Genomic DNA, 21,952 nt, shown 5'->3' on the forward strand with positions numbered 1-21,952 from the left:
GCCCTGTGACAGACTCCGGCCTTCTCACCGCGTTTCATCCCCTCTGGGAAACTAGCTGTTTCCTTCTATGGTATAGTCTAACTCCTTCACCTCCTGTAAAGGATTCTTCTTAAAAAGGATTTGATTTAGTGTTACAGTCCTTGGGTTCAGACCTACACTCTGTGCCTTCTACCTTGGACAAATCAACTAACGCTTCTGAGTCTCAGGCCTGTCACCTGCCTACTGGCTTCCTATTTCCTTATGGAGACACTTGGGTAAAATAACACTTCAGTCTGTTCCACATCTGACTGCTGGATTTGGAAGAAAAAAGCTAAGCAAGCTTGGTACAGACATTCCTGGCCTTTCTCTTTTTCCCTGCGTATCTTCCTACAGAGGAGGGATATTCAGGCTGGGACTACACCATGGAATGATTTCATAAGGGCAGGTTCTGCTCCTACAAAAAGGAAAGCCTCAGTTTTGGAGATAAGTTCAATTAGAAACCCCTTTGGTCCACATATCCAAGCCATATTCTCTAGTTTAGTATCAGTTTAAAGAATTAAATAGATGAGTCAAAGGAACTAGCTGAGTCTATTTTTCTCTTTGGGTTGACTAATCAATTTAACCAAAATTTAGTGAACAGCTAGCATACAAAAGCTATTATGTTATGAAAAGTAGAGATGACAGATAAATAACACAGGTTCTCTTTTAGTCACTCTTCCACAATAAAAAAATAGATTCATGTAACAAGTCCAAATTCCTAAAGCTAGAATAAAGATATAATGTATTATTAAAGTTGTTATATACTGTATAATCTTGCATAAGTGAACTCATCACTACGTATATTCACATATACTATAGACAAGAAACAAAATCATAAAACTACCTACACAAGGCACCTGTCATAACGTCACAAAGCTGTTAAGTAGGGTGAGGCTTTGATCATCACAGAAATGTTTCCTTGCATCTGAAACCAACATATTTGTGACTAAGTAGATTTTCCATGGGTACGTTTGCAGATGTGACTAATTTGCTCACCACTTTCATTCCATTACTTCTGGACCAGAAAAGGGACAAACAACTAAATATTCAATTTAACATTTTTCCTAGGTTTAAGACACTGTCAAAAATATATAAATGCAGCCAATTTAGCCTGAGAAGAAAAGCCTAATTATTTGGGCATCGGCATTGACCTCAACCTACAGACTCCACAGTCTATGTAAAAGCAGTGAGGACACAACGACTATGTTAGTGCTATTTTCAATAGGGAGAATATTGTTGGGCATATTCAGTTTACTGCCCCTCTGATTTCTTGATGTGGTTTTAAGGTGAAAAGGCATATAGAGATAAAAAGGTATGTGATATATAACTTACTTGAAACCTTCCACTAACTTCATTCCAATGAATGAATACTTTTTTGTTCAAATACTTCCTTTTTTTTTCCTGTTACTCTTCTGTCAACTTCTGGATTAAAGTTAAGCAGAGGCAAGAAAGAGTGATATCCTTTGTGGGTTCAGTGTTCACAAGTTTCTCTGAGGCCACAGAGAGATCCCCAAATTTCCACACAATCAAGTGCTTCAGGGGAAGCCCCTCCTAATTTTCTGTGCTTTTTAGCTGTATTCAGGCAAATGAGATTGTAGGAAGTGACATATGGGAGAAGAGGGGCTGTGAAATACAAGCTGAAGGAGTTACTCAAAGGCACCACTCAGATGCAAATATATTAAACAGAAATACCATATAACTGAAAGCACACAACATGATTACTGGTGTCTATTTCTAAAGCACATACTCAATAGGCCTGTGATTTATACTCTTTAAGTATCCAGTTGCCAGACAGTCAAAAAACAGACATAGACAAGCTATTCCATAAAGAACGATGCACAGTTAAAAACTATCTAAGAAATCATGGCATGCTGCTGATGGCCTTTCTGTTTGAGTAGCTAGAGTGAATACATCTTATGTCCCTTCCTAATTCTACTACTAGAATCTATGCTATTTCAGGGATCACTGTACTGGGAAAACCTTGTCAGAAATCATTTATCTACAGACACTGAGAGGTGTGTACCACATGTTGGTTGAATTAATGAATATATTGGGCCTTGGAATATAGCTACTGAGGCCAAAGTCTAAGAGGCTGATCAAATATATGCTCCTGCCAGGCCTCAAGGAGCCCCACCACACCACTGCAAGACAGAGAGAAGTGGAATCAACAGAAGCAGCAATCTCTAGCCACTGGCTTGAAAGGTTCCTCTCTTAACAGAATGTCTTTGAAAATTCAACATTCAGCCTAGGTTCTTCTCACTTGCAAAGTATTTTTTTTTAAATCTAGAACCTCTTTCACAGGGTGCTGTATATTTTTCCTAGTGCCAAGAAGTTTTCATGTTTAAATAGTGACATCAAAACCAACCTGAAAATTTGCAATATAAAATAGCTAAATTAGAAAGGTAATGAATTAAATGCAGTGAATTATTACAGAGTATGGGAAATTTGCTTCCTCTACATATTTGTGCTAATGAGAGCAGACATGGAAGAGTTATTTAAAAGTACAAGGGATTTTCAAAATAACATTAAATAATAAGTTATAAAACTGACAGAATTTAGTTGCATAAAAATGTAATCTACTCCAAAGGCATTCATCCCAAAGTTTTGGACACTCTCCTGTCTACACCTGAAAATATATACATAAGTCTAGAGAATAAAGTATTTAAGAAATAAAAGTAACAACAGCATAATAGCTAAAGCTTATAGAGCCCCTACAATATGCCAAAAACTTTGTAAGTACTTAAGAAAAATGAACACAGTTAATTCTCAGAGCAGCCCTCTGAAAAAAGAGGCTTTTCACTGTCCTCATTTCACTGATTGAAAAAAAAACTGATGCTTGAGCAGATTATGAATAAGAATCAGAACCAAGATTTGAACTCACAGACTCAGGATCCATAGTCTGTGCTCTTAACTAACAGGCAGGGACCCTTAGCTGACCATGGACCCAAAGGGAACCAAATGATGGTACACAAATTAACAAATCAAAGAGGCAAATACCCCGTGATGGTCCTAAAGTCATCCTGGTATAAATCACTTACTCTCAAGCTTTGCCTAATCTTACAGTGTTGGGCTGTAATAAACTACCACAAACTCAGAGGCTTCAAACAATACAGAGTTATGATCCTACAGTTCTAGAGGCCAGAAGTCTCACTAGGATAAGGTTTCCTTTCCCTTCCCATCTCCGGGAAGTCACGCATATTTCTTGGCTTGTGGCTGTCTTTCTCCATCTTCAAACCATCCTTTTCAGGCTGCATCTTTCTCCCATCTGTCAGACCCCTGGGGATTACACTGGGCCTATGCATATAATCAAGGATAATCTCAAGGTCATCTAATTAATAATCTTAATTCTCCCTCATCAGGTAACATAACTACCCATACCCACAGCGCACAGGGATTAGACGGGGGAAGCCATTATTCTGCCTATCACATAGATATTCCAAGATTTGTTCATCAGCTGGAGGTAGAAGACAGAATGTAACGATACTGTCTCTCTAGGAACTGTTCACGACCAATAGGTGATACAACTTTGTCAATTTATCACACTGCTCTTACAGTATAGTTACAATGTATAGCAATCCAAATGCAAAAAAGGAAATTTGGCTAACTAAATACACTTTCAAAAAAGAGCATGGACTGGTTATGAGAATATCTGATTTCAAATGATCTTTCCTTCAAGTTATGAATCTTGAACAAGACATGTTAAGTGCTGAGCATGAGTGCTCCCATATGAACAGGAGGGATAATAATCTGTAACCTGCTTTACATCAAGATTGTAAGGAGAATTAAATTAGATTAAATAATGAGTGTGGAGACTCTCTGAGTAGTAAAGCCTTGTAAAAATAAAATATATTAATGTAAGAAATCCCAATATAATCATTTTTGTTCAAAATCTAGTTACTTTGTTTAAAGGATACCAAATGACTAAGGTAAATAATACAGGTATATAGCTATAACTTTCTCATTTATTTTAAAACCAGAATTTACATTTGTAATAACATAATCTAATGCTATTATTATTGTTGAAATTTATCTTTTATTACCTGTTACACCCTTTTGATAAAGAGAGAATTTATATTCAGCTCTATTTTATATACATAGTAACTGAAGCTTAAGCTCTTGAACAAGATCACACAAAATCCACAGTCACAGAAGGACTAAAGGCTAAAAGTACCAACTTTACATTCTGTTCTATTTTTGAAAACAGATGTAAACACCAGCCAAGTCAATATTCCCATTCACATTAAGATCTATCAATTCCACAAGCAGCATGACTTGGAATAACCAGAGAGAAAACGGTATTACAGACAAAGCAGAATTATTGGCACAGAATATCCTAGAGTCTGGTTTCCAAGATTTCCATATCTAAGGGTTCACAGGAAAGCATCACATCTTAAAATAGACTCTTGGAAGAATTAGACAATAGAATAACCATCTACATGTTGAGATGCAGTTAAAATAAAATGAAAAAGGGATTCAACTCCTTTTTTGAGAGACTTAATAGCATGCAGCTTTCTAACACACTGGCTGAAACTGGAGTTTGCCTTCTCTAAATCAAGATTTTATTTAAAGGTCCTCTTTACATACGGGCAGATTATTTCGTAAAATTACTTCACATCACTGCTAACCCCATATCGTAACTGTGGTGCCTGCCTTTATTCGTGCCTGCCCTTACATTTCCTGTCTTACGTCAGATTTCCCAAAGTAGAGAGGAGTTTCTGCAAAAACACCAAAGAGATTCACTGCCGTCCAAAGTATTTGGGATTTCAAAATAACAACTTGTTTTTAACTTTTAGGAGACTTTTACCTAACTTCAGTAAGATAATGTATAACAGTGTGTGTGTGTATGTGTGTGTTTATAAAGCAATAACTTTGTTTTTAAATAAATACATTAAAACTTTATTTACAGTAATTCATTTAAAAATTTGAAGCAGCACTTCAGTAAGATTTCTAAGCTCTAACAATAAATAAGAAACATTTTTAAAAGATCATTAAAATTAGGGCATCAATTCTTACATGTTCTTTGGTTATATTTACCTTAAAACAAGTCTTTGACTTCTCTGTCCAATCCTCTTACCTGGAAAATAAAACAGAAAATAGTGATATTTAACTCAAAATTGTGACTACTAAAGTGAGTTAATATTTGCAAAATTCTAGCACTAATAATACAATAGTAAGAACAATTATTATTATTGATAGTTTCTACTTAAGATAGTGAAAAATATTAATTAATATAGATGCATAAATATTAGATCCTTGCTGATTCCTGTCTTGGAAAATATGAGACATTTAAGTATACAAGTCCTATCTTATTACTAAACCAATATAATTAATCAACTTTTAGATATGACCCAGAAAAATTAGACAGTAACATAGTTTTACAGTAGTAGCACAGTGTAGTACAAAGATTACTTAAATATATTTCATAGGGGCAAAGACAAAGAGAAGAGAATGGAGGTGATACAATGTCATTAAGACAGCACTTGTACTGTCACCTGATCTGACCAGGAAACTTGGACAACGCAGTCCTAAATGGAAGGAATTTAGATTGGCAGTTGAACTGCTTACTGTGTAAGGCCCAAGATTATAATGAGCAGACTATGTACGTATAATCACCTCATTTAGTAAATATCACATGAAAACTTGTCAGTTCTACCTGTGAAGAATGTAGAATCAATATCAAAATATACTTTATAAAAGTACTAGCATTATTATACCACAACAAACAAAATTTCTATAAAGTTAATATGTTTAAGGACATAATGTCTTACTACAGTTTATTTTCTTCCTTGCTTCAGGGACTACCACTGAAACACATAATTTTGAACTCAGTTCTTTTACAGATATATTGATACCTTGGTATTATTTGCCAATATCTGCTTTTGTCTGCATAACTACATTCCTTATCCCACACTGAAAAAAGCAACATCTCTCATATTATGATTCTCATGTGAGACAAAATAACCTAATTCATATTTAAGAATAAGTTTTTTTTCCCTTTTTTTGTATCTCAACTATTTATTTTATTTCCTTTGTATCAAAACGCACTTTGTATCTCAATGTCTAAACTGATTTTACTCTAGAAATTAGAAGAGTTCATTCTACTTTATAGTATTTTGCTATGCAAAAATAGGGTAGCTTTCTTATTTGCTTTAATATGCACTTTTTTTTTTAAACAGAAACAGAAATGGACCTAAAAAGGTGTTTGCAGACTGACACGTAAAAAACAAAAAGACTGATTTGACAGTTATATGATCATATCCATTAAACAAATATTTTTTTTAAAAAGAAATGGTAACAATGAAATGTTTCCTACCCTTTGAACTTCTGACTCATCTTCACCTTGTACAGAAGTTAACATACATGAGTTTCTGAAACATGCCTGCCTAATCACACACGTTTTACAAAGCCTTTTGTTTACTGAAAGAAACAACTTGTTTTATAGTTTCCCTAATATAAAACCAATATTCAAAGCTTAGATGTACTTGTAGAAAAGTCCAGAACCTAAGAGAATTTCCTCGAACCAATATACTGGAAATCAACACAAAAAAAAGGGAAGGAAAAAAAAACAAAAACAAAAAGAATCTCTAAGCCCCTGCAAGGCTATGCTAATGTCCAATCTCTTATCTAATTGTCAGGTAGGAAAAAGCATGATATTTTATATTCTGTACTTTCAGAATTAGGTGATTTAAATGGCCATATTCTTGAGAAAGAACCAGCAGCTACTTCAATATTGCTATTTTAATACTCCACAGTGTTGTAAAGTTCTATGGCATATGGTCATCTCATGATTAATTGACTGAGGAATTCAGTTGCAACTGAAATGCATTACCCAGGGTCATGATCTTTTCTAACTGATAAACTAATTTTAATTAAGACATAAATAAAAAATAATTTTACAAAGGTATTTATTAAAGGGGCTAAGAATGTACAGCACAGAAGAGGGAAATATATTATTCATGCTTATACATGGTTGGTTATCATCCACAATTATAAAATTGAAAAATTACATTACCTGAAATAAGTACTTTTATTGATAAATTTGAAAAAATGGACAAAAAGTCTTCCAAAAGCAATGAACTCTTTTAGAAAACAGGGTAAAGCTAAAAGGAATATTTAACACTATGTAAATCCACATTCAAATTTTCAGGAGAAACAGCAGCTAACTCCACTCTCCTAGGAGAGAATTTTTCCCTCTAATTTAGCAACATCATACAATCATGTTTGTAATACTCTGTGTTCATTAGGCTTAAGAAAAACTTCCTTGAATGAATTATTCATTGATACCTCAATCATACTTCCATACTTTATGATAATAGCTTGCATTAGTAATAAAGCCAAAAATAACTGAGGACCCACCAATTATTTTCTTTTAAATCTCTTCCCACTTTGCTCTCCTCATAAGACCAGAAAACAGGCTTGCTTTGGAAGCAAATGCAAACACTCCAAAAAGAGAACTTAAAGTGAGTGATTAATGAACACAACAAAAATGCAAGGTCACGTCAGCCGCTAAGTGGCTGACTGACCCAAGGTTGAAGCATGTGAGGGTGGGCAGTGCGGCAAAGCTAAAAAACAACATTCCTTTCGCTGTTAAAATGACAGGCATGAGACACCATGTCATACTTTTAGATATTCAAAAACAAATCCATCCTTTCAAGTTGATACAACCACCAAAGGTGATCTTTGAAAGTCACAAGGGACGGACTCTCCAGAGCCTTGCTATGTACAACCACAGAAATGTTATTTACAGCTATTGTGTGTAGCCATTTCCACCGCCAACTTCTGGAAATTTTTATAACCTAAAATTTTTAAACAAGCACAATAACATTACATGAGAACAACCTAAGAAAATGATTTACTGTGTTTTATAATGAACACAAAGTGAGAAAACACTAGGACAAGCAACAGAAAGTTCTGATCACAGAACTTTAGCAAAGTATTGATTACACTGATCTTGTTTCCTTATCTTGGCAATGGAGATATAAACTGTCTGCACTTCTTTATTGAGGAAGTCAAAGATAAAAGAAAATCAACAAATATTGAAGACAAATATAATTTCTTTAGTATTGTACTGAAAATACACCATCAAGAGGGACAAATCCAAAACAGTCAGCAAAAGCATATCTTAATGAGCCTGTCTGTTGGTGTGGTACCATGTTTATTTCTACAATGCAGGTGGGGGTGGTTTGAGGATGGCTGGCAGGGGAAAAAGTGAAGAGACACCAACAGCTGAGCTTCTGTTAGCTGCTGTCTCCCCTACAGCCAAACTGACATTTATCTTCTAATCTATGAAGCAAATTGTACACCAGAGCTTTAGCACTAATATTTTTACACGTGGGTAGGGTGGACAAATATGGCATGGTGCTCTTAAGAATGTGCCTCACAGACCTCCAACTAAAGGGAGTGAAATTGACAAAAGGTCCAGGCCGCTGAGCTGTAAAATCCAATGCTGAATTGCAGAGCATCCACACTTCCCACCAGCTGCTCTCAGCCAACACCTGAGCACAGCAGGGACATGAAAGCAGACTGTTCTTTTGGAAATATGGGACTCCTCTGAGAACTGATTTTGGCGAGGGGATACCACATACCCTTGCCAAGCCTATGTCTGATATTCAAGAGTTATCTCTGGGGAAAATAAGCCATTATTATTATTATTATTCAATTGTCAAAGCTCAGATTGCTGCATAAACATGCGGGTTACAAACTTTTAGGGGCAATATTTCAACCTCAATCATGCTCACCCTTTCCACATTTACCATAGAGTTAGGAGACATAACTTTCATGAAAAGCCCTGAATATTTGCATCAGCCATTGATGGGTGGTTGGACTATGTGGAATGTACGAACACTTCCAATTTGATGAATTTTATGAGAAAATTCATTTGGTGATGTCATATCACCTTTATTTTATATAAGCCACCTTTCTTTTTCATACACTGTGAAACAAGTAAATCTACAGAACCAGTTTAAATTTCTTAATTTGTGCCATATACGTACAAATTAATGTAAGACTATGCTGTTTTTAAATACAGTGATGGAAAGCAATATCATTAAGAAGGAATTTATCCTAATAAATCAAAAGATGATATGTAAATCCTGAGCACTAAGTATTAAGTCAATACAATGGAATGTTTGAATAACTGAAATATTATAAAAATACGTCTATGAAATAAGTACTATTATCAAGTTCAGAATTTTTAAAGTGAAATACTATTAAGTAAGGCCACAAAACCAGAGGTGAAGATCCAGCTAATTTTATCAAGATCTTATATTAAACAAACCAAGAGGGTTAAATGTGTCGGCCCAAAACCTATGGAACTTTAGACAGAGCCACCCTCCCTTAGATCAAATATTAATGTGGCTGAAGTTAGGTCGCAGCACTATTTGGAATCAAAATAACAAAACATCTTTAAACCAAAGCTCCACTTACAAATTTGAACCCTCAAATCCACTGATGCCTCTTGTCTCTATTACTCTCAAGACCTAAATAAATTGTCCTCTAAACACTAACCCTCTTTCTCAAGCTCATACTCACACAGCTATGTATTTTCTTCCCGTTTGGTTCATATTCTCCACCCTACCACCCACCTCTCGATATCCTTCCCAACATTTTCCACTTAATCCTCTAGAGCTCCCACTCTTTTCTATAAACAAACGTCCTCTTCCCTAATGTGGACACTCAGCTGTCTCCACATTCTTTTCTCCTAGAAGACCTAATCTATATGAAGTCCTCTGGAATGCACATCCATACCTTCAAATCCAGAACAGGGGCTCAACATAATCTTAGTTACACTCCAGCTTTCATATCACTACTTTTTCAACCCATTCTAAGAAATCTTTCTTCATTTGAGTGCGTTTCCCCAAAAGCTGTATCACCCGGAGTACTTGGACTCGTCAGCTTTTAGGTCATTTCTTCTAAACAAAGAATGCATGACCTCCACCGCCACTTAGATGGCTCTAATGGCCAAGCTGAACGTCCTGCCACTGGAGCCTTATATACTGAAATTCTACTTCCCAATTAGTTTGTTAGCTTTTAGGCAATCTTGAAAATGTTACTTCCATCAATCCTCTTCTGGAATTTCCTTGTAATTTTCCACCCCCTTGACACTTACATCTCCCAACCTGCCATCCCTTTTCCAATCTCGATTTCTTTTCTGCTCAGCTGCAATGTTGGGTCTTCAGTCAACTCCCAGTTCTGCCATTTATTAGTAAAATACCTTCGGGAAAATTGCCTAACTGGATCCTTAATTTGTTTTTTTAAAAATGGGTATTCTACTTATACCTGATAGGAAAGAAGGGAATAAATGTGGCAATGTATATAACATACTAAGTTCAATTACTAGCACACTGTAAGTACTAGGTAAACATTAAGGTCACCTATAATCACCAATATTATCACACCTTTGTCTTCCTATAACAAGGAACCTTAAAATTCCAAACTTGGAATGGGCCCTACAATTATAGCACTAGTAGAGTTTTAATAAAAAAGTTGAAACTGTACAAATTGATATCACTATATATTTCAATTTTAGCAGGACCATCAATGCCTCTCCAGTCACCTTTTTCACACTTGGTGGTATCTTCCTCTCCTTTATACTACAGTTGTATGCATCTTCCCCTCTCCTCAAATTACCTTGCCACCCTTAGACATCACCTATGGTCAATCAACTTCTTATCACAGAGAAAATGAAAACCATCAGATGAGGCATACATTATCTCGTTTGTACTGTACTCATTTCAGCATCTCTGTTAGTCCTTCATTCATTCCCTCTGGTACTTGTACAAAAGCCCCCTCCTGATCACCAAACAGGGCCTCACCTGATAAGAAACCATTTCCTCTTGCCTATTAATGGTTTTGCCACCTAATCTGGCCCCTTTCCCCTTCATTCTCCTCTAACGTCACTTCTTCCCTTGCACTATATGATCTAACAACACTGCATTTTCAGTTTCAGTTCATCCCATAATATTGTATACCTTTGTGTCTTCTACTTTAGTAGGTATCAAGGTCTATCAAAGAATCCTCTTCTTATTCTTGTTAGACAAGCTCCTATAGATTCCTCAAGACCCTATTTAAGAGTTCCTCCTCTGCAAGAGCAGTACATAAAAAGACAAAAGGAAGATGGCAGGGAGCAGAGTTGACAGGGCAAGGAACTCCCAGGGAAGTTCCTTGAAATATCTAGAATTGATAGATGCTAAAGAGTAAGGAAGCCTTGAAATATCTAGAATTGATAGATGCTAAAGAGTTTCAGTTATGATACTTTCTTGCTAAATTTCTATCTCCTACAGACATTTACTCTCATTTCATGAAAAGCATTTCACTGCTCCGACAGCTCAAAAATAGTCTTAAACTCTCAGATTTGCAGATAATTACAAAAATACCTCCAACTGTCCCAAAATCACCAGTTTTCCACGGAAATCTATCTATGAAGAGATTTTTTGAAAGGGGAGGACAGAAAGAGAAGTCCAGCTACAACACACACATTTGTTGGAGAGAAAATCAAAATCAAGTAGAGATCACTGGCTCTGATATTTCTGCAATTTTCACAAATTCCTTATATACCAGTTACTTGTAGTATCAAATATTAAATAGTAGTATTAAATAAGGTAACCTCCCAAACTGAATTTAGGGTTTTATAACCTTTGAACTACATTAAAAACAGGACTTAAGTTGTTATTAACATCTGGCAAAGTTTTACATTGCTTTGCTCTGCTTGTTTCATTTTGGCTGTCGCTTTATTAAGTCCTAACTGATATAAATTCCCACTTTACTGCTATTATGATTTTATGCCAAATACTAGCAATAACTGAAGCCAAATATTCAAACTTATCAAACACTCTCAACATTTCCAGTACAAAATCTCCCAGATGTCAGAGGTAAAGCAGAACAGATAATACTCTTCAACGGACAGTGGAATAACCATCTCCATGGATGTTAATGCTTTTTTGTGAACAGATATAGGCCATTGTTGAGATAGTTCCGAAGTCACCTTCCAAAGCTTAATTACAGATGTGACATTTGGTAAATTTTCAAAACCTGTTAGGTATAACATCATAATTTTCTTCAATTCACCAAAATTCCCTTTGTGCTATGGAAAAGCTGCTGGAAGACCAATGTTTTCAAACTGTTCAGCTTGATTACACTGGTGTGGTACCACTTATCTAAAGCCATTTTGAGCATATTCTTGTGTTACAGTAAGCTATAATGTAAATTACATTTGCCCACAGGAAAGCAAGTACATACAAATCCTGCTCTGTAATCTACTTAACAAATGGTACTGTATTTTTCTTGCATTTATCAAAATTATTATACAGTAATTTGTATTTCTAATGCCATTCTCTTCCATTATAAATTCCACAAAGATGTGTTATTTGTTGTATATACAGTACCCACTGCAGTGCCTAGGGGACCAAGAAATGTTTGATGAATGAACGAATGAGTGACTGTATAAGAGATAACTAAATTCACATACATTTATGTTTGTCCTTCTAAACCCATACTGAAATATATACATATCTCAGAGACTCACTCAGACATAGCTCGGTGTAGCATAACAAAGCACAGACTTTTCAATGTAAATGGAATGGATTTAATGCCAGACTTGGTATTTAATAGTTGTGTGATCAAAGACAAGTGGATTGAACTCTCTAACCCTGTTTTCTCATCTAGAGAATGTAAAGAACCTGTGATACTGGATAAAGTTAGAGACTCTCCCCAAAGGAGATATCCCTGCTAAAATGCCTCCCTTGAATGTAAAATTAGAAACATTATGAAGACATTTTCAGGAAAAAAAAAGACTAGCTTTATTTCTATTCTGATACATATATTATAATAGCCCTAGAAACTATTGCACAGATACAGAATACATTTGGACCCACCCAAAAAGAAATTCACTTATTAATACAACTAGTTTTATGTCCCATGAGGACAGGGGCTTCATCTTTGTTCATCACACCTTCCTCACCTCAAAGTTAAGTTTCAAGAAACACTTTTGAATGAATGAATAAAGGAATGCATACTATGTGTAAGACTAGACTCAGGAGAACTTGGTAGCAAATGAATACACAGTATCTCTGCCCTAGTAGACACAAACTGACAAATTAAAAGGCTTGCTTTGTATTTACTTTGTCTAAAGTAAACAAAAAAAATCATATAAATAAGGAGCACAGGGAATGGCTTATTTAGCTAATGTGATCAGGAAAGGCCTCTGTAATGGAAGAAGTGGGGGGTAGGATACAGATTTACCTTAGAAATACTTGGTACACTTCACACAGTTCTCACTGCACTGTATCCCGGCAGCTATAAGATCTCCAATTTACAGGCAGAGAAATTAAAACTCAGAGTTTACACATGATTGTTTCAAATAATACGTATGTGCATATGTTACATATATAATTTGTGTGTATATATATATATATATGCACATATGTATATACTAAAAAAATTATATATATAAATATATATACACTAAAACAAATACATATACTAAAGAATATTCATACAAATGTTGCCCCTCAATGTTTGTTCAACTGGAAACCATTTTTACTTCTGTTTCCCCATACCACTCATTATTTCATACATGCAGTTCCTCACAAAAAATCCGCACATCAGTTGAAAAGCTCCTGAAGGAATTTTTCTTAAGCACAAAATATTCTGTTTAAATTTTCAAAAAAGTTTTTCAGAAAAAACATTTGGAATATCAGGATCTCTATTAGGTTGGGTAGTTGAAGTCGTTAATATATGGCAACATTTGTTTTTGACAGGGGCTGCCAATGGCTTTCATTATATCTGCCAATCAAAATGGTAAAAAAGAAAAATATCATAGAAGAAATACTACAAAACTGCAAACACTTGGCATGACAAATATTTTAGTAGCCAAAAGGTGTGATCCTCCTGTTATTTGTGTAGAAAGAATCCAAGACTGTTTTCGGAAAAGCACTATACCTTTTTCAGAATCTGTCATTTAATTTCTCATAGCAAACAAAAATAACAGTCACTGCGTTTGGAAAAATGAAAGTCTAAAGTACTCTATTCTGTCACAGGGTAGCATTCAAGTCATTTGCAAAGACAAAAAGGGACATTCACTAAAACTGAATAGAATGGGTCATAGTTGAAATAATGAAATTAGCCCCAGAAGTCCAATATTAAAAACAGAATATATCACAAGTTTCCTTTTGATCTGCTTACTAATTGTGTAAGTCCAATGCCTCCTTTGTTTCTAGAAATATTCTTGAGTTTCCTTAAAACCATATAAATTGGGCCCAAGGCTGAAATATAGGCCAACAGCTGTTGATGATGCTGCAACACGTAGAGATGTGAATTGTTAAGTCGATGATGAGAATGATTCAGTGAAAATGACTCACTCTTCATTGACAAACCTGGCTTTTCATACATCACTTTGATTTTACTGCATGGTTAAACTCTCTTACTTTTACAAAGAGTTTTGTGTTGTACTTCTAGGTTGTTTTGTGCTTTTTGGTTTTTGTTTTTACTGCTTATAAATAGTAGTACCTGTAAGAACATTATAAGAGGAAGACTGAGACAGGACAGAACAACTGTGCACTGTTTTGCACCAAAAATTGCTGGAGCAAACTGCACACTAATCTCCAGAATAAACAATGGTAAAACCAAAGAAAGATGGTAACAATTACAAGAGCGTTATTAAAAGTTCACTTTCAGTTCCTGAATGAAGTCCTGGAGATTGCTAAGAATTTTTGGAAAATACAGGTAACATATGAGTTAAAGGCTTCAAGGTCAAAGCCCATGACCCAAAAGGGTTATAAAGTTTGCTCAGGTATGTATTACTGAGTTGATAGTTCCCAATGAAAAAAAATGGCTAGGATTGCAAGCAAATCGATAATTTGATGCTGAAATAAGAATTAATATTCTATTTCAGATCATGTCCAACAACAAGGCATAATGCAATGCAAGTACAAATAGAAAAGGTACAGAAACATGTACCAACCCATCAGGACATATGAGGATGCCTATGCTGTTCTTATAATTTGACATTCATATGAGTAGTGAGCACTGTGTTCCCTGTGTTAGTTAAATGCAACACAGCTATCAGAGATTCTAGTCCACCTTTTTTTTTTTTGAAACAGGTAAAACTTTTTTCTAGATTAACGTGGAAGAGATTTTAGTATTTATACTTGACAGCCTGGAGGAAGTATTTAGGACGTGTTTAAATCTAAGATACTCAAGAATTATTTGCAGAGTATTTAGGAATTAAGAGTCAGGATCTGTGTTTTCTTGGGTCAACCACTAAAGAGTTATGTGAATTTGGAAAGTTTAATTAACCCCTAAAAATCAAAGTCTTCTGATTTCTAAATAGGAATACCTCATAGGTCATTGAAAGAATAAATGATATGCTACTTTCAGACAGCTGAGTAGTAGCATGACACACAGAATTATTTTTTCCCCAAAAAATTAAGCCATCAGAATACAACAGGAAAAAGAATATTATTAAAAGCTTTATTTTAATAACTCTTCTCTTTTGAGAATTGTAACGTCTATAAAATAAGAAACTCAAGATTGGAAGATAATGGCAATTTAAAAGAAGGGAATGACCGTGACAGTAGGATACATTTCTGTTTACAGGGGACTGTGAGGCAAGGGGAGGAAGGAAAAAGAAAGAGAATGATAAAAGCAGTGAGGCCACAAGGGAACAAAGATGGAAATGGCCAGTCCCTATAAATGGTCAGATTATTATTAAATTCAAAATATTTGGGGGCAAAAAATCCTCTTGGCCCCAACAGCATTCTATTTATGTCTTTTGAGCTGTAGCCATGTATACAGAATACTTTAGATTTGAGATTAATATTTTGTAGCATCCTAAATTTATATACTTCTGAAAAATTTAAATATTTGTGACATATTTCTTTCTTTGTCTTCCAATGCACGCATAAAAAGAACAGAGCAGAAGCTCCTTCTGTCATTAAAGGCAATCTGAACTGTGTGTTGACACAAAGATAACATTCTACTAAATCAGATAAGACTGGATTTACATTTGAATGCAGTGACATGCTGATAGTTTCTTTTTAATACTCAAAAAGTGGAAGCTGACTGTTCTTAACCCTTAGTATGGTCTATTTTCTGTATAAAGACAGGAGCAAAGGGGTCCTTGACAGGTACAGACCCATACTGGAAATAGGAACAAAATTTTCTAAGTCATTTGAAACCAATAATTATTTTCTCATAATCTACAAATTATCTGAAAAATATGTCAAGTGGATGTGCTCAGACAGGAATGTTTGGCTTAGCAGTGTCTGATGCTACATCAAAGTTGAAATCTCTGACCTTAAATTCATGTAATCAAATTCATAATATATATTTAAAGTACAGACTGCCTGTAGACTTAAACCGGGAAGCCATTCGACTAAGGTAGCTGTAATGCTGAAATCTAAGCCTGTAAATGCCTGAAGGTTCCACAATCAAAACACTAAAGACAGCCAATCACAACCAAGCAACTAGGACTTAAGCTGCAGCCTGTCAATAATTTCAGTACTTTGCTTCCACCTTTTCCCTATAAATGTCTCTCCCAAGTGCATGTCAGTACAGAGCTCCTAATCCAACCCAATTGATACTGCCAATTTCCAACAGATTTTTGCTCAAATAAACTCATAAAATTTTTAATATGCTTATCTTTTAACCTATCTCCTGTCTCTCCAGCTGAATTTGCCCACCACCCCTGTAATTGCAAAAGTCAATATTAAACAGTAGATTCCTATTTTGTACACATAGATTTTGTCACCAAATAGAAGACAAGCACACAGTCTGAACATTCTGTCGAATAACTTTTTCAGAAAAGGCCTGGAAAACTTTTGTTCCATACATTGGAGAAAAGAGGATGTTAGCTGAACCTCAGATTTCTATGATTGGAATTTATCTAAATTAAATTTTTTCCTCTTGTTTCTTGACATTAATGTGGGGAAAAATAATTTCATCACAGGAAAAAAGAAGGGCTCATGTTTAATTTCTTGGAACTATCATAATTCTACATCAGTCTTAATTTAGAAAGTGTTATGATTTTGATCATTTTATCTCATGAGCACATGAAGCTCGAGCTTCCTTTATTTGAAAATAGTTTAATCCATTTTTTATAGAAAATAAAAGAAACAAGCAGAATAAACTCACATTCAGCAAATCTTACCTGTTTCAAAGAAAGTGGAAATTCATGAAATAATGATTTAAATATTTAAATATGGGTTAAAAAACATAAGTACTTTAAAGGTGGTACTTAAGATGAATCTTTATGAGGGAAACTGATTTCCAGAATGCCATTATTAATATAGGTAAAGAACCTAGAACATGGATGTTTGAATGTTTAGAGTTTCTAAGTACAGTCTATAGACTCCCTACCTCTTAAGAATATGGGAATAAACCACAGGGAAATCAACAGTTGAAACATATGACTCAAATAGGAAACAGAAAGATTCTTTCAGAGAAATATTTTTTCTGATGGATAGATGAATCAAGTTACAAGGAGTCTTGCCAAATTAGAATCCACCTGAAGTATAGGGAGGTTTCAGGAAACTGAAGGGCCCCCACCAGTAAGATGGCAAACTTCCGGCTTCTCTTCGGAATCCTCGGTTCCCGCCGGCGCCACCTGAAGACCAATCACCTCTCTCCCCCTCCCAATCCCAGCACCTAGCCAACAGCCACCAGCCCCATAGAAGTAACACCACAATCACCCCATGCCCCTTCCTATATAATCCAGCGCCTTTCCCTAATAAAGTGGATTTCTCCAGTGAATTGCTGCTGTGTGTCGCTCCTTTCCTTTCTTTGGTGCCGAAACCCAGCAGATGGGACACCCCAACTGGGCCCCGTCTTCCCCCCCGACACCAGCAGCAGCTTGCCCTCGTCCTCTTTTTCTGGCGCTGGCACATCACACTCACCACTCCTCTCTGGCCTTTAGGTAAGTTTTCCCCTGAAGTGGGCCGCTCTGCCCTGAGCTATCGCAGTGCATTGACCGCGATCGTCCGGCAAGGCCCTGACGCTCGGGGACGAGGAGGGAACTCTCCCAGCCTCAGGCCTTCACGGCTGCGGCGGACCCTCAGGCCCCCCTCCAACAGCCATAAACGAGGTGACTCCTTTGCGGATGAGAACACACCCTTTTTCCCCCCTCCTCCTTCTGTTCTGTCCGCCAAAATCCGTTCTGTCTGCCGAAAATTCCTAGTAATAGGTACCTCGTGACTCCAGCACTCTGCCTTCTTAGAGAAGTCTGGGTGACGACCCACACTTCCTAAGAAATTCCGACTCGTATACGAGTTTCCGCAGACCACCAAGGGTCATCGGGGACGCCCTTTGTCTCCTTGCGGTCTGCTCCCAGTCAGAGGATCTCCGTTCATCTTCCCCTGTTTGTCTCCTTCTCTGTCCTTTAGCCATGGGAGCCTCCTCATCCCTCCCTGAAAGTTCACCTCTTGAATGCCTGCTTAAGCATCTGGCTACCCTCTCCCTAACGCCTGATATAAAACCAAAACTTCTCTGTAAATATTGCTCCCAAGATTGGCCGACATACCCCCTAGACAATAACAACCAATGGCCTGCAGGGGGAACTCTTGATCCTAACATCACTCACGATCTTTTTAACTACTGCCAGCACCTGAAAATATGGAAGGAGATTCCCTATATCGAAGCTTTTTGCCTCCTAGCCCAAAATCCCAGCCTCTGCACCACCTGCTCCCCACCCCAAGTTCTCCTAGCCTGCAAGCTGTCTCCCTCCCCTCCCCACACTCCCAGTCCCTCTTCAATTACCTTTGACCCAGCTGAGGAGCCTCCGCCATACAGGTTTCCCCCTTCAGCCCCTCCCCCTCCTACAACCCCTCCACCCTACACGCCACTGCCTCCACCCCCGCAGAAGCCTCACGTCCTCTACCTTCCCCCTCCTCTCCCCTCTCCACCACCATTTCCTCCCTCACCTCACCCCCTCCTCCTCCGTCCCCCTCCCCCCCTCCCCCCACAGATCGAGCCTGAGCCTTTCAGTCCCCCTCTAACTAAGTTCCAGGAGCCTCCTCCATCTTTGCCCCTTCAGACTTGGTCCAGAGGGCCTCCCAAAATTATCACGTCTTTGCCCCCAGCACCTGTTTTCCCCCACAGACTGAGCCAGAACCCTTCAGTCCCCCTCAGACTTGGTCCCAAGGGCCTCCCAAAATTATCGCACCCCTCCGGGAGGTAGCAGGATCCAAAGGCATCGTGCGCGTTCACGTCCCTTTCTCCTTAGGAGATTCAGCCCACCTAGAGAAACGCCTAGGTTCCTTTTCCACTGACCCCACGACATACATCAGGGAGTTTCAATGGACCCTCCAGTCTTACAGCCTCACACATCATGACATTTTCATGCTCCTGGCCAATACTCTCCTCCCTGAAGAGCATAGACGAGTTTGGGACTTGACCCAAACGCACGCTACCGAAACCCACAGGACTGACCCCACCTATCCCCCTGGCCCCACTGCTGTCCCAGAACAACACCCACACTGGGATTATAACACCGCCGTGGGTCTCCGCTCTAGAGATATTTTTGCCTCCTGCTTAATAGCAGGTCTGAAAAAGGCAGCTCGTAAAGTGGTCAATTTTCAAAAGCTCCAAGACATAATTCAAAAGAGAGATGAAACCCCCTCCGAGTTCTTAGACAGACTCACTCAAGCCCTATTACAGTATACCAGCCTGGACCCAGAAACACCTGAAGGAAGACATGTCCTTATGACATACTTCCTAGCTCAAAGTTACCCCAACATTAAAGCTAATCTCAAAAAGTTAGAACAGGGCACCGCTACCCCACAGACTGAGATCCTAACAGTGGCCTTTAAAGTCTTCCATAACCGGGAGGAGAAGAAAGAATGCCGTAAACAAAAGGCTGATCAGGCCAATTTCCAAATGTTGGCCTAGCTGATAAAACCACAACTTGGGCACCCCTCTACAAACAAGTCTCCCACAGGAGCTTGTTTCAAGTGCGGAAAAGAGGGATATTAGTCAAGGGCATGCCCCTCCCCCAGATCTCCTACCACCCCATGCCCCAGATGCCACAAAATGGGCCACTGGGGGTCTGATTTCCCAACCACCCAAAGAAGGGGAGGCTAGAAGAACAACCCCCATCCTAAGCCCGCCGTAGTGGGGCTGGCAGAAGAAGATTGATGGGGCCCGGGGGATTCTCGCCCGACCATTTCCATCACCAAACAGGAGCCCAGGGTTACTTTAACAGTAGACGGTCGCCCCATCTCCTTCCTCCTAGACACAGGAGCCACCTTCTCAGTCTTGCGAGAATACCGGGGCCCTACCATGCCTGCCATTACTCCTATAGTCAGGGTAAGAGGTAAACAGATTTTCCCATTAAGCCCCCCCGCCCACCTTTTTATGCACAATCCAAGACAATCCCATACCTTTCTCCCACTCCTTCCTGGTTATGCCCCAGTGTCCCATCCCTTTACTAGGATGGGACATCCCTTCTCTCCTCCACGTTTCCATAACTATATCCACTCCTACAGCCCCCAGTACTCCCTTTCTGATGGCCCTCATAGCCGACAACCCCCTCTACCCAATGAAAGCTCCGGTTCTGCCTTCATACACCCTGTAAATCCCAAAGTTTGGGACATTACAAGCTCCTCCGTGGCCCTATGTCCTCCTGTCTCTATCAAATTACGTGACCCCTCTCAGTATATCTGTCAGGCCCAATACCCCCTAACCACCTCAGCCCTCATAGGCCTCCAACCCATCATTCAAGATCTCTTAAACAAAAATTACCTCAGACCCACTCACTCCCCATTTAATACCCCCATATTAGCTGTTAAAAAAACCAATGGATCTTTCCGCCTTGTCCAAGACCTTCACCTCATCAACATGGCTGTTGTCCCTATCCATCCCTTAGTTCCAAATCCATACACCCTTTTATCGCAGATCCCTGCCTCAGCATCCCACTTCTCAGTCCTAGATCTCAAGGACGCATTTTTTTCTATCCCTCTGGACCCCTCCTCCCAAGATTTTTTCGCCTTCACCTGGACGGACCCATGCACAAGACATTCTGAACAACTTACTTGGACAGTTTTCCACAAGGCTTCCAAGATAGTCCCCATATTTTTGGACAAGTCCTAGCTCAGGACCTCAAACAGTTTCATCTGATCACTCCAAGTCCACTTTATTACAATATGTAGACGATCTTCTACTCTGCAGTCCCTCGTGGGAACAGTCTCAACTTGACACTGCCCCTCTACTTAACCTTCTAGCTTCCAGAGGTTACTGGGTATCCCCCGTCAAAGCTCAAATCTCTTCCCCTTCTGTCACTTACCTTGGATTCCTTCTGTCTCAACAAAGAAAATCCATTACCTTAGACAGAAAACGACCCCTCTCTGACCTGCCCATTCCCAAAACCAAGACAGAAATCCTTTCCTTTCTAGGCCTGGCTGGGTATTTTAAAGCATGGATCCCTAATTTCTCCCTGTTGGCAAGACCCCTATACGACCTCAGCAAGGGCCCCCCTGAGGAACCATTATCCTCCTCACCCCGACACTCCTTCATTAAGCTCCGTCAAGCCCTTGTGGAAGCGCCAGCTCTCCATCTTCCTGATTTGTCAAAGCCGTTCTCATTATACATTCATGAGAGGTCCAGTCAAGCTCTAGGAGTCCTAGGCCAATATTATGGCCCATCCTTTGCCCCAGTAACTTATCTTTCCAAGCAATTAGACCCCACAGTTCGGGGATGGGCCCCCTGCCTACGGGCATTAGCTGCTGGGCAGCTCTTGCAGAAAGAAGCTCATAAACTAACATTCGGGGCGCCCCTTACCATTCCGTCCCCACATCACCTAAAAGACCTCTTAACCTACAAAAGTTTACAGACTTTCCCTCCCTCCAGACTCCTGACCTTACTGTCCTCTTTCCTCCAAAATCCAGACATTTCTTTCCTCCCCTGCCCGCCCCTGAATCCGGCCACTCTTCTCTGCCCTACTCTC

The 21,952-nt window shown here is 38.5% G+C and overlaps 1 protein-coding gene across 4 annotated transcripts in view; it reads right to left on the minus strand.

The window, feature by feature from the left end:
* Window positions 1-21,952, minus strand: part of SLC16A7 (solute carrier family 16 member 7) — a 171,694-nt gene that overhangs the window by 111,493 nt on the left and 38,249 nt on the right. For all 4 annotated transcript variants that reach the window (XM_036991969.2, XM_036991970.2, XM_073213356.1 and 1 more), the window contains one exon: window positions 5,053-5,092. The gene's annotated coding sequence lies outside the window, so the exon portion shown is untranslated. The remainder of the gene's footprint in view (window positions 1-5,052; window positions 5,093-21,952) is intronic.

This window comes from Manis javanica, chromosome 10 (genome assembly GCF_040802235.1).
Source record: "Manis javanica isolate MJ-LG chromosome 10, MJ_LKY, whole genome shotgun sequence".
NCBI lineage: Eukaryota > Metazoa > Chordata > Mammalia > Pholidota > Manidae > Manis > Manis javanica.